The sequence below is a fragment of the Lycium ferocissimum genome, chromosome 9 (assembly GCF_029784015.1).
Source record: "Lycium ferocissimum isolate CSIRO_LF1 chromosome 9, AGI_CSIRO_Lferr_CH_V1, whole genome shotgun sequence".
Lineage (NCBI taxonomy): Eukaryota > Viridiplantae > Streptophyta > Magnoliopsida > Solanales > Solanaceae > Lycium > Lycium ferocissimum.
The window spans coordinates 29,467,417-29,482,959 of NC_081350.1; the positions used below are offsets into that span (position 1 = coordinate 29,467,417).

General features: G+C 30.6%; 1 pseudogene; it reads left to right on the plus strand.

Annotated features, from left to right (window-relative positions):
- The first annotated feature begins 14,664 nt into the window (after positions 1-14,664).
- Positions 14,665-14,761, plus strand: LOC132032224 (U6 spliceosomal RNA; annotated as a pseudogene).
- Positions 14,762-15,543: the final 782 nt, after the last annotated feature.

Sequence of the window (15,543 nt, forward strand, 5' to 3'; positions counted from 1 at the left end):
AGATATTTGAAATTGCTTGTCATTTTCTCTTAGCTTTGGAATATTCCTAGTAGCCCTTGTCGAAGCCTACAATATTCAAGCGTTATTATTTCTCCTTATTAAACTTTAATTAATTTGCTTGATAGAATACTAAGTACTAACCGTTGTTCTTGCTTAAAAGTACTCCTTTTATTTCAACTTTATGTATCCTAGTTACAATTTGTTGAGTTAATGGATGTTTTCTTATAATGATTTTTTCAAAATATTTTGAGTTGATAATTATTGTAATTTCTAGCACCAGTACTTCTTTATATAGTTTTCAAACATGAAAATAATATTTCAAGAAAATGAAGATTTTACATCCAAATTTACTTTGAAATTAGTTAATTTAACTCTCAAATCCCGAATCACAACACATATTGAAAGGAGGTAGTATTTTATAGGGAAAAGGGTTAAAAATACTCCTCTACTTTCATAAATTGAAGAACTTTTACTCTCCATTACGGTTAGGGCGAATCTACTCCTCTATAAGTTGGGGTCAAATATCTCTCTTGTTAACGAAAGCGTATTTAAAAATACCTTTCATTTTAACATGAGGGGTATTTTTAAATGCACTTTTACTAATCCGTAGGGATATATTTCTCCAACTCGAATCTTATGCGGAAAGTAATTTCCGTACTTAATGCTGGTAAAAGTAATCAATTTATGAAAGTAGAGGGATATTTTTGATCCTTTTCCCTAATTTATATGGTATAGTAGTGGAGAATAAAACGGTTCAAAAGGTACGGAGCGGATACATTCCTTGTCACCTGTTGATATTTTTCCCATATTATAATATTAATTAATACATTTTCTTCGGATTGCGTACAAAGGTATACAAACTTCTTTCGTGTGATAATTGCTTACCACTATGAAAAACTATTGGATATGAAGCCACCTGTTAATATTTTTCCCATATTATAATATTAATTAATACATTTTCTTCGGATTGTGTAGCCTACCTGTCGACAATATGGCTAAGGATGGGGAAAAGACAGTCATGAAACCATTAACAATAGAAAGCACTTTTAACTTGTGATTAGACTAAATTTTTTTCTTGTTTTTTTACCAATCAATTAAAAAATAGAGAGCCTTATCTTGTGATTAATCTAATTTTCTATCTGGTCTTTAATCAATCATTCTGACCGACCATGTGTAATAAATCCACTGCATGTGGTCAAGAATTTCAGGAATATCTTTGACACCAAAAGTGACCATTACTCGAACCTTTTGATCTATTAGGGAAGAGTGCCTATTTGGAAAAAGCCACCACATAAGGGTCCGCTTGGACATGGAAGCCTTTTCTTTTTCCCCCAAAAATAATTCAGAACAGCTTTGATCATATATTCCCAAAAAAAAAAAAAAACGAAGAGAGATTGAAGATGAGTTTTAAGTTTGAAAAAGTGATTTTGACCTGTTTTTCAAGTGAAAATGTTTTTCGTCACAAAACTTCTAGAAGTATCTTTTTTAAAGTTAAATGCATATCCAAACATAATTTAAACTTTCAAAAGAGAAAATCAAACTTTTTCCAAGTACTACTTTTTGAAAATATGATATATTTTCTTATGTTCAAACACGGATTCTCAATTGCTATGACCATTACTGATGACACTATACACTTGAGAAAAATGGAAGAATTAAGAGAAAAGGGCCACTAATAAATTTGAACCATTAAGTTACTATGCCAATTTCTACGGGTTAACATTATTTTCTCATACAATTAAAGGAGTTGATATATTTTAATTGGTTAACTTATCTATATGATGGACGCTTGAAAACACGCGCAAAAACTTTTTCAAAATTTGAGTTGATAGTGTCTCATCGAAAATTTTATGAGCATGTATTTAGGTACTAAATCAAAAGATGCTGTAATTTGAATGTCTAAATGAAATTTACTGACAAGTTATCCAAATGAAATTTACTGACAAATTTAAGAGACTGTCGATGTCGATGTATTCGGTCTTTCTGATTTTATATACGTTTGAGACATCGTCGTTTAATTGTCATTTTCAGCTGGCAGGAATATTCTTAACAGGACGTTGTCGAAGCCCAAAATGGATTCATGTTCTATCTGTTGTCTTGAATATTGCTTGGGTTTATACTGTACGAAAAGACAACAAAAGACAGTTGAGGTCTAAATTGTTTTGAAATAGATATTACTATCAAGAAAATAGTCAAAAACTTAGGGGAGATTTACAGTGATATACGTAATTAGATTCCAAATAAACAACACGATATTATATTACTTTTAAAACATAGCAATTGTCATAAACCATTTGTCAAATTGTATTGTGATGTATTATTAATGATTATACAACTAAAGGTGTAAATTATACCACTTGACTTAAAGTGGTAAATACAACTTGCACTTGCAAGTTGTATCTTAGTTGTTTCTTAGTTGTATCAAGTTGAATCCAACAACTTGCACAAGTTGTATATTGTAGGTTGAGGGGCAAACTTCTTCTATAAATAAGGAGCTTTGTCTTCACATTTGTAAAAATCAAGAAAAGCTGATAATATAATCTCTCCCTCCTCTTTACAAAGTTATTGGTTTGCTTCTCTTATATATTTGCAATTATATAGTTTTATAACACGTTATCAGTACGAGACTCTACTACTGAGTTGGATTCCAGTAATTCAAAATTGACGAGTTATTTGGGGTATGTTGTCTGCCGAGAGAAGATTTGAACTTTGAATTTATAATTTCTTTGCTCACCTTAAAGGTAAGTATTTTTCTATCACCTACATTTATTGTTGTATACCTCAAATAAAGTTTAGTAGGGGTTATTGCTAATATTACTACAAGTTAAGCAATTCAATATTTTCCATAATCTTGTAGAGTTAGAAAGCAATATATGGCCAATAGTAATGGCAATATTTTCTAATTAAGTTCTGTTATTGCTAAATTATATTTACGCCTATAACCACTAGAAGCGGTAATATTTCATACGCTTATTGTAATTACAACTGAAGATATATTAAGAGAAAAATTCTCTATATTATGTGTAAACTTGTATCGATTTACATTCTTTGGGTGAAGTAACAATATCATAAAAGAGGTCCCAAGCTATCATAATTTGATATGCTTAAGGCGCGATAAGATATGTTCATTCCTGAAGAATGAGAACGTTTGATAAATGTTACAAATACGGATCCGTTCCCTGAAGTGAATGTGACAGTATGTGGTAAAGCTTATAAATATGGACGTGCGTTTGGTTGTGAAGTTATCTCCAGAAGAAGTAAAATAATTGGAAAAAAAAATATTTTAAATATTCTATGCTTTACTCCCGATGTAATAAACTCAAAAATCTGCTCTCGAAGTAGCAAACTCAGAAATCTGCTCCTGAAGTAGCAAGCTTTGAACTCTACTCCCAAAGTAGTAGAACTTTAAAAGAAATAGAACTTTTAACTCTACTCCCGAAGTAGTAGAACTTTGACCTCTACTCCCGAAATAATAAATTTTGAGCTCTACTCCCGAAGTAGTAAGATTTGAATTCTACACTTGAAATGCTAGAACTCTAAAATCTACTCCTGAAGTAGAAGAACTCTGAAATTTACTCCTGCAATAGTAAATATTCTGCAATCTACTCCCGAAATAGTAAGACTCTGAATCTACTCTGAAGTAGTATAATGTAGAAATTTACTCTTGAAGTTTATTCTCGAAGTAATATACCTTTAAACTTTACTCCCGGAGCAGTAGAACTTTAAAGTGTACTCCCGAAGTAGTAGAACTTTGAAATTTACTCCTGAAGTAGTAAGACCTTGAAATTTACTCTCGAAGTGGTATACCTTTAAACTTTACTCCTGAAGCAAAAAAAAATTGGTAAAATATTTGAGAAATATTTTGAAGCAATGTCTTCTTGTGCTTGAGTAAAATAATGAACTATAGATGAACGTCGTATATTAAGCACATTCAAATAATCTGGTTTCACTCCCCGAAGCAAATGAAGAAATACCACAACCTACCTCCGGGAGAGACAAAATAACAAAGAAAATACATGTGGTATAAAAGTCGTTGCAACACGTACCTGTTGTACGTAGAACATCTCAAATAATTTTATTAAGTATCATTCTGGACAAAAGAAATTAGAGTAGAATGTCTCTACTATAACCATATCGATACATTATGGTTAGTTGTTATTGATATCCTTGAAGCATATAACAATTAATGTATCTTTTGCTGAAGGATGTGATTACTATGTGGTTGCCGATTTGATGCAAAATATTCAGATGTTAATGGCTAATCTCTTTGAAGGAGATATTTGAAATACTGAAGTCCAGAACTTAACGTTTATTTTTATACTATATAAATTAAAATTGTCTTTAAATTTTCATTTGATTGTTGTTTTCTTTCATGACACCAGTGGTGTTTAACCAAATTTTCTTTCATGATACAAGCTGTTTCTAAGCAATATTTGGCAATACAAATATATCTACCCAAGGGCTCCAGAAGAGCTAATTGTTTGTTTACAAGAATCATGATATGACCAGTAGTGTCCAAATAATATCTAATTATGGTATAAATTAAAGTCTCCTGAAGAGGTTGTAGATGATAGCACTATTCATCCTAGATCATAATTGGTACGATCGGAACACAAATTGTAGTAAAGCTAAAGTTTATTGGCAATAAAAATAATAATCATATCGATACTACAGATGATTGGAAGATTGAATATCTCCAAATTACAACGAGCAGGAAATACATATGTGAAACGATACCCCAGCATGATAAGATCATATGCCACAATAAACCGAAAGTTTATTGATATAAAATCTTATGCAATAGTAAATCAGAAGTTTATAAAATAAATAGCACTCGTCATGGTCAATTTGAAGTTTACGGGTACAGATAATTTTATCAGTTGAAAAGACCATTTTGATCGTCTTGATTTAAATATGAAGTGCTAATTGAGTATTCAAAACATATTGAAGAACTAGAAGATTCTTCAAGAATTTTTTTGTGTTGCTTGTTCTCATGATAAGTTGATTACACCAGCTAATGTTGGGACTGAATCTCCGAATTTCTGGAAAATATAAAAGGTGAATGTGGGCCCCTTCACCTGCAATGTGATGCCTTAAATAGATACATCTATGAGACGGTCACATGTAAGTTTATTGTCAACTGGCAGTTTGACATCTACGAAGTTGCTTGCTCAAAATAATTGAGTTGGAAGCACAATTTCCAGATATGTAATAAAGACAATTTATCTTGATAATGCTGGTTTAAATCTAAGCTGTCTTGGCATTGGATGCCTCTATAATATTGCTAAACCATTGCTTATGAGAACAGAGCTTCAGATGTTGGTATGAGATATGATATAATGCATACAATGACACCTGTATGCTTCAGACCAATAAATTATGATAAATTCTCCCCTCATGTTGGTTGGAATTCGGGAACTAGATATTTCCCTCTTATAGCTTTTGATGTGCGGTATATAATTAATGGATATACCATGATGCACATAGATGGATTTCCCAAATAATATGAGGATATATGTTAGTTTTTCTAACATAAGGGAGAGAAAATATGCAGCTAAGAAATAATATGTGAATTATCATCAATATAATCCTCAGATAATTCAAATCAAATACTGGAGGCATTTGCTGACCCAACTATTTCATATTTCATCTGCAAAATGCTCCTAATGTCCCTAAAGGACAAAGTCTACAACATGCATGAAGTATGGTAGACCAATCAGTTCCAAATGTAATAATCCTTGAAAAAGGGGATGAGCAAATGATCAAAATGATCATAATAAGGAGGCAATGTGCTCTTGAAGAGCCTACGACATAACACTTCATGAAACCTTATGGGAGGTTTAGGTACTTGAAAATAATAAAGTGATGAGATCTCAATAAGTTATATCGAATTATGAACCGATACAAAATGATATCTCGTCGATGATATCCTTGATACAATATGGCGCGCAATATTGTATAAGATTGTGAGGATCTGAGTTCTACGTCTCTTAAATCATGCCGACATAAAAATAATTATCAAGTGATATGATACATCTTGGTAAGCGTAAAGCTTATTGGACCTGCAATCCAGACATCAGAAGATGCCACGCCATTTAACAACTAAATGGATGTTGTCACAATCTATATGTCTTACTTGATAAAATTCAAAAAATTCTGAATGATCCAAAATGCTTGAAGCATATACAAGTTCTTGGGGAACTTGTTCATAATCTTATATGGATTAAATCAAGTAAGGTGAATGTGCTTTAATCACCTTAGTGGATATTCATTGACGAAGGGTACAAAGATGACCATGTTTACCATTGTATCTTTATGATAATCAGAACCTTTCATATTATTGTATAATTTGATGACTTGAATATTTCTGGAGCTCTTGAAGAGTTTTCAAAAGTAGTTGATTATCTGCTTAAAGAAGTTGAAATGAGAAAACTATATTGGTCCTAACGTACCATATATTTGTGCAATTGTGGCACTTATTTATCTTACTATGACTATAAGCATGGTATAATTTCTCTCCTTCATAGAGATATTGAAATAAGATCGATTGCATATTGTCAATGAAAGCCCTGACATAAATGTGTTTATCCTAACAAATGTTGTCAAGTATTTTGGATATACATGACATTCATCTGATCAACATAAGAGTTCTATCCAGATATGTTATCTATTTCCATGAAGGATTACTGTCATACCATGTTGTTTTACATGACAGTCAAATTGTAGAAAGATAACAACAGTTTATAAACCAAGTCAAGAATGTACTTGACGTGATTGCAACAATATTGTATATATGCCGATGAAACACATCTATCTAAAGAATGAAGAATTTGATGCTTAACCAGTTCGTCAAATGATCATTTGGCAGATCTGATCACAAAGACACTACCAACATCAACATATGATATATTTGTATACAAGATTGGAGTACATGATCTCCAGAAGAATGGTGATATTGATAATCCTGCAGATTTGTTCACCAAATCTTTGCCAACTTCAACTCTTGAGAAGATGTTATTCAAGATTGGAATATTAAGACTCCGACATCTGAATTTTGGTCTTTGTCAGGGGAGTAAAATACGCGCTGTACTCTTTTTTCCTCAACCAAGGTTTTATCCCACTGGGTTTTCCTGATAAGATTTTTAATAAGGCAGCTGAAATGCATATTACCAGATTTGTGTACGCTTTTTCCTTAACTAGGATTTTTCCCATTGGATCTTTCCTAGTAATGTTTTAACGAGACACATTATCTATTAATAAACATTCAAGGGGGAGTGTCATAAACCATTTGTCAAGTTGTATTTTAGATGTATTATTAATGATTATACAACTAAACGTGTAAATTATACCACTTGACTTAAAGTGGTAAATACAACTTGCCCTTGCAAGTTGTATCTTTGTTGTTTCTTAGTTGTACCAAGTTGAATCCATCAACTTGCACAAGTTGTATTGTAAGTTGAGGAGAAAACTTCTTCTATAAATAAGGAGTTTTGTCTTCTCATTTGTAAAATTCAAGAAAAGATGATAATATAATCTCTTCCTCCTTTCTACAAAGTTATTGGTTTGCTTCTCTTATATATTTGTCATTACATAGTTTTATAACAGCAATAATTTTTTTATAGGATATATACAACTCCCAACAAAACCTATAAAATTAGGAATTTTAGAAACATGAATAACCAGAGCAACCGCCGAATAAGCTTTGAAGCAAAAATTGAATCTGCAAAATGGGAATCATCTTGGACTGATTTGTTGTTACCAAAGTTCGGAAACATCTTAAGAAGATTATATCTCAAGTTTGGGATGATTTGGTGCAGTTTGTTGATGTTTTAAATTTGAATTTCATATTGAACTTCGAGATTGAAGAAGAACACTATCATGTATGTCACTTGTATATTATACTAGCAATACATGCCGTGCGATGCAGGGGCCGAACATGTCTATTCACTTTAATTAGTCAGTATTTAAGGTTTGTATTTTTAAAATTACTTTTAAAAATATTCTAATTGTTATTATATATAGCAACATATACAAAATGTATTTATGTACCATCACTTTAGTTATAATTAAAAGATGGAGTTTAAAAATTAAAAACATATGATGGAATTAAGTCTTTGAGATGGAAAGAGTCGGACTTTTTTCTCATTATCATAACAATGAAGGTTGTTCATTGATGTGAAAAAGAAAATTAGTAAGAATATGAGGGAAAATGAATATTTTGATTCAAGATTTTTTTTTTCTTTAATTCTTTAATATCTTATATGTATACTGACAGGTTGATATCCATTTCAATTAGCTAACTGTTCAGATCCAAACATAAGAACCATTATTGTATATATTGAATTTTTTAAAAGCAAAACTAATAAATTTTTTTTATTAAATTAATTTAAAAATATATTATCATTTTTTATATTGACAATTATAGATTAAAAAAAATCAAAATTAGAAAGATATATGTTGTATTGTAAATCACCAAATTTTAATTCCGAAATAACATAAAGAAATACATTTTATAAATGTAAAGAAACAATAATCAGAGACTGCAATAGAGAGTAAAATAAGTAAAGTATTGATAAAGAAGGAAAACGGAGATAAAAGGCATTCCTCCCTTCACTTTTATTTGCCATGTTAGCATATCAAGAAAAAGAAATTTTCTTCTTCTTATTTTACCCTTCAAATTAATTACTCATTTTCAAATCATTTTATGAGGCTATTGAGACTATACACCAATAAATATGGATATTATGATAAAATATATACTTCATTTATTAATTCTTAAAGAACGTGAAAAGTCAAAAGTGGACAACTTATGTGTAGGAGAATTAAAATTGAAGTGCATACGTGTATACATGAGAAGAGAGTAAATACCGAGTACTATGACATATGTTCAAGTGAGATAAAAAAGTAGTTGGTTAAAGTGTATAATCTATATAACTTTTGACACAAATTTGCATTGCTATTGTTCGTCCTCTCTACTTCACGTTTAAAGTATTGACAAAGAAGAAAAATGGGGATAAAAATCACTTCCTCCATTTACTTTTACTTGTCCACGTCCTCTCTGGGGATATTTTACTATCTTACTCATATCTCTCTCCAATAAATACATTCTAATCAAAATTGACTATTTTCAAGAACATTTATTACAAAGGGTAAGATGGAAAAGATTTAATTAATTTTATCTTAGTTTTGTAAATGAACAAGTAATTTGGACATATATTTTTAGTAATGTGGCCAAGTAATATGGGACGGAGAGAATAAGATGGGAAAAATTTAATTAATTTTATCTTAGTTTTGTAAATGAACAAGTAATTGGGCATATATTTTTAGTAATGTTGAGTACTTCATTTATGAACAAGTAAAAGTGCACGGATGAAATAAATAAGTGTAGTAGAATTAAAATCGAAGGGCATACGTATATACATGGGAGAGAATAAATATTCAGTACTATGACATATGTCCACGTAGGATAAAAAAGTATTTTAGTAATGTGGCCAAGTAATATGGGACGGAGGGAGTACTTCATTTATTAATTCTTAAAGAACTTGAAAAGTCAAAAGTCAACGAGTATAAGTACACGGAGGAAATAAATGTGTCGGAGAATTCAATTTGAAGTGCATACGTGTATACATGAGAAGAGATAAATATTGAGTACTATGTCATATGTCCACGTGGGATAAAAAAGTAGTTGATTAAAATGTACAATTTATATAGCTTGTGGTACAATATTTTATGCATGTGTTAGTCCACCAACCACACTTATATATAATAGAAATATTTGTCATGTTTATGATATTGATGCACATGACATACACACAATATATATAAGGTATATATATATATATATATGATATACTAGAATATACATATAACACATACAATATATGCATAAAATGAAGACACTGGCCTTATAAATTACAAAAGATTATCTTCCCTTACTTTTTACATGTTCTTCGCAACACCAGCACGCGAAATCACCATAACCTCTAATCATTCTATTATGACAACGCAAAAACCATTTCAATAAATAATTAAAAGAAAGAAGCAATTTTGAATTTGCTAACCACAAAATACCATTTTGTAAGGACAAGCAATAGAGTTCAGATCTGTAGCTAAATCTTCAAGTAGTAAATACTGCTTTGATAAGTAACATATTTCTTTTGTCTTCAATGTTGGGGTTTCTTAAGTTCCCTGTATGGAGATTTAATGAAAAAACTGTAGCGAGAATAATAAAAATGGTTCCTTATGTTTAGGTAGGTTCAAAGTAGCTTTGAAATATATTCGTGAGCAATTTTGATCATTTAAATTTGTCAAAAGTGAGCATCTTTGATCTTGGTCAAATATTTTACAAACTCTTATTGTTAGATTTAACAGGAACTTAAAAAAATAGGATTTAATATGAATTCACATATGGAGGTATAGTTTTTGAAATTTTATGCTATTTTGGTCTAATTTTAGAGCCTGGTGCAGCTTTTAAGATGCAGTTTCTGCCCATTCTATTGAATCTATTTATGATATTTGGTGTAGTTTTTGATGCTGGGATTTTTGGAATTTAATGGGGCTTTCTTGGTATTCGGGGTTAAATATTTTGTATCACACATCTGTAAATATAAAACTTAGGGCCTGTTTGGAAAGTCACCCAGGTAATTGGAATTGGATGTAATTGGGTGTAATTACGCGATTTGCTTTGTTTGTTTGACCGGTAATTACACGATTAGGTGGGAATTGGGTGTAATTGACGGTGTAATTACACTCTCCAATTCTCAAGGGGGGGGGGGCGAGGTGGGTGTAATTACACCTTGTAATTACAGAGTTACTTTTTAGTTTATTTTTTTTATTTCTTTTCTTTTTTAATTTTTTTTAATTTATATTATTTAATTTTTTTTAATTTCTTTGCTTTTCTAATTTATTTTTTATTTCTATTAATTAATTAATTTTTATTTTTAATTTTTAATTATTTTTATAAATATATTTTTCTTTTTATATTATTTATATTTCATTTCCTTTCTTCTCATTCCCAACCTTTACTTCTTGTGGTTCCATGTAATTGCTCGTATTTTTTATTTTATTCATTTAGCATAACAGTATTATTATTCTAATTTTGGAAACTACATCTCTTAATATTAGAAAGAATGATTCATTAACAAACTTGACATACAATGAGTGACGTTATTAAAGTAGAATTTTATTGTGAGTGTGGTTATAGACTTATATTTTCCCTTTCTTTTGAATTATAGGAGTATTTACTTATGTTACGTTGAAACTTACTTATGTAATGTTGGAATTTGGCATAAGAGTATTATTTTAAAAAAAATTCTTTTGGATTCTTTTGAATTTAAGTTATATTTTCGACTTTAATTTTTTTGCTTTAGTACTATTGACTTTTTATTTCACATTGCTTGTTGTTTATTTTTTACTCATAATTGATAGAATTTTTGTTAAACATTTGAATAATATTGTGGCATTATATTTATAAATATTCTTTTTTTTTTTAAACATCAAATCCCATGATGTTTTCACAAAAAAAAAGTATGCTTTCATGTTTTATAATCAATTAAATAAAAATATTATTAATTTGAAATTATATATCAACTATTTTTTACAATATTAGTTACAAATATATGATTATTAATTAACATATTTTCAAGAAACAATGTGTTATTAAATAGCTAATTTAATATCATTTATAAAGACACATATTTTTAAATATTAATTTTAAATTTTTTATAGTTAAGTTTTATTTTTAAATTAAACTAAGCAAGTGTAATTACACTTGTGCAACCAAACAACACGCTTGTAATTACAACATTATTACATTATGACAAACAAATAAGTCATTGTAATTACAATACTGTGTAATTACTAGGCTATGTAATTACTAGGGTAGTAATTACACCAATTCCAATTACCAGGTGGCTTTCCAAACAGACCCTTAGTTTCTTCAATATTTGATGGTGATTATAAGTGCTGACTTTTGACAAATTTAGAGAAACGAAACTGCTCGGGATAAATTTAAGAGACTACTTTGCACGTATCCCAAACGTAAAGGATCATTTTTGTTTATTCTAAATCTTCACATATATATGCAGCTGTGTTTCCTTTTTTCTTTTACAAATAAAAATATGCATCTGCTAACTTATTTTCTATTTTATATACTGAGACGTCGCTTAATTGTAATTTTCAGCTGGCGGAATATCCTTAACTGGACCTTGTCGAAGCCCATAAATGATTCATGTCCTAGATGTTGTCTTGTATATTGCTTGTGCAAAAGGCCTAAATCCCCAAATAAAAACAAAGTGACAAAGACAGATTGAAGTGTAAATTGTTTTGAAATGAATCTCTATCAAGAAAAGAGTTAAAAACTTAAATTAAAGTATTTCCTGTTTATATGAGTTATTTAAATATGATTGAACACAAAGTTTTAGATATTAATTTGACTTATTTATATTTGTAGCAGTGAAGAAAATATTAGTAGTTGAAAAATAAGTTTCAATAGAAAATGTAACATCAACGTTTAAAATGTAGATATTTAATTGAATTTGAGATCTTGTTGGGTTCAGAATATTTCTAATAATATATTGTTAATGAAACGGTATCAATTTTTTAAACATCTTAAAATAAAGGGACTTAAACTTTAGATTTCTATTTTCTATGATATCATTTCCTTTTCAACATTTGAGAGAAGGGAACGGAGCATTTAGATTCATTTTTTTTTGCACGGATTGTCCTTCAAAGTCGCTGGTCTTTAATTTTTGTCTTCACTTAAAAAAGTGGCCGAAAATATCCCGAGATTCTGGATTCGAAATCCCGCTCAGTCAAAAACAAAAAATTCGCAAGGCAAAGCTTCGCGAAGAGTCTGCCTTATAAGGCAGAATTGTCCTAAGGCAGAGGTTTGCTTGTGCCTTAAGGCATTTTTTTTTTAAACTGCTAGAATTCTACAAAAGTTAAGGCCTAACTTTTGTTTGAATAGGCCTAATTTTGCAACGTAACTCTGCCTTGCGATTATTTTTTTTATATTTAGTTGGGATTCGAACCCAAAACCTCAAGGTATTTTTAACGAAGGACAAAAATTAAAGACCACCCCCGAATAAGGAAAATCGTGCAAATTTCCCATTTAGATTGATCTCATAAATGGTTTCGATTGATGGTAACCCACAACTGATACCAGGCCCATAACAGAGTGGAGCCCAAACATTCTAATTCTTTTAATAATTAAAAATAAGAATTGGTCAAAGTAACCATCCAACTGCTCAAACTAAAAGTACAATGGCGGATGCATAATATGTATACAATATTATTCATATATAATTGCTGTATAACGTATATATTGAGTGTCTAATTTATGCATATTGGCTGGAAAAATAAACAGTGAATCTGACCGTCTGTTGAATTTAAGTGCCTCTAAAAAACGTATGGCCCAAGCAATTTGCAATGGTCATGATCTAATTAACACATGAAATCTCTGACCTTTGCATAAACCTCAGAGGTGAATTCTATATCTTCTCTTTTCTTATTATCCATTTCTTCTTTTGGCAACAAAGTCAATATTGGAATACTGAGTATATCAATGGAAGATAATATCTTAAATGAGTGTAATTGGATCCACTTTTACCATTTGGAAAAAATTAAACCAATCATCACTTAGAGGAACTAACCACCGCCACCAAGGTATATGATTCTATGAAGACGGCAGAGTTTATGTATTGTGCTCTACAATGCCTTTATTCGTGAAAACAGCAGCAAGGGAGAAAATATTCTTCACAACTATCAATAGCTTAATAATTTTGACATGATTAGTGGTGGCAAAATTAGCCCAAAAGATCATAACCCCCCCCCCCCCCCCCAACCCAAAAAAAAATCCATTCAGGTTTGGGAAGGGTTAATAAGAGTATTTTATTCTATTAACTCAGCGATCTTTAACTCAGTTCATTGTGACTCGCTTAATTCAGCCCATTCAAAAATGGTCTTGTATGCAACGCAGATTGACCCATGAAAAACTTCGTCTATATATTTTTAAAAAGACATTTTTTTTATTTGATATGTTACATATAGTTATAATATAAGGATTTTTTTTTATTAGGTACTCAAATAAATTACAATAAAACAAATACAAAAAATTAAAACGTTGTAAGCATTGGCGGGTTGGATTATTACCCGGTTTGTAGCCATTTCAACCCAAGAAATTTCTGGACGGGTCAATGACCCGTTTATTTATTACTTCAACTCATTTTACCATGCTCAATTTCAGCTCAACTCGCCCATTTGACATCCGTAGATGTGATTATTGTATCTGCGATAATCACATGCATGGACGATTTATTTTTCAAGAAATTAATTCATTAATTTATCTAATTCTATGGGAGAACACATTATACTAGATTTTTATATATATAATTACGCCATCCACCCAGGATCTACCCTCCCGATGTGGTGGGGTTTGTCTTAGACCCCTGCCGTGTCTATTGTTCATTGTCATTGCAAAATACAAGAGATCACTCACAAGATTACATCATATCCGACGATTTCTTTTCGTCATTGGAATACAAGTAAATCTCATATACGATGGTAGGTTAGTTAATTAGATCCGTGATAATATAAAAGATTTTAGGAGATTATGTCTAGAGTGTTTTGCATTAATTCTTTACTTTCAAATCTCACAAAGAGGGCATTTCGGGAATATTCAATAAAACTGAAACAATACGGAGAAAATTAGCTTGCCTCTGTGAGGATGACACACACAAATCGAGGGGAAAGTTGGCTTTATCCAAGCTTCCTGTCTGCCTTGATATTCATATAAGATAATCAAACTAAGTCCCATACATGTTATGTTCGACTAGTACTACTAGCTAGATGCGAGAGGAAGGATATTGTTATTGATGCACCTTTGGATCTAAGAATTAGGTGAAGATGGACGTAAGAAATGATGTAGTCGAGAGGAAAATGTTAGTATTATTAGTGTCATACTATGAGGCTGTGATTGAGAAAGGGAAAAAGGATCAATCCACTAAAACATAGCAAACAGAAATGGGGAGGTCCCATCATAAGGGTAGAGAAAGTGGTATAGCATGTGAAGCACTAGAAGGTAAGGACCATTTCTTTAGGGTTTTGATAATGTTTATGTAGGCTAATAAGCATCCTAGTCTAGAAATAACGATGAGATCATTTGGGTGTCATACAAATGAAAAAAGAGAGTCTATAGCTCTAAGCATAAAACCTCTTCAATTCAATGAAATTGAGGGATAAAAAGGACCACATGGTATCATATATTGTTCACACTAATTAGTGATTCTCTTGTTTGTCATATAAGGTATATAAAGTTAACATGATGAATCTTGAAATTAGTCTTTGTTGACGTGCACAATGTATGTCTATAGTACATATGTACTTAATTCAGATGCAGATTTAGGATTTTGATGAGTTTGGAATTTGACCCTCTTGAGTTAATTGGTTCTAAATTATTTAATAATATATATTTCCCCCGTCCCAAAAAGACTGTCTGGATTCGGATTACGAGGGTCAAGCTGACTAATGTTTAATGTGAATTCG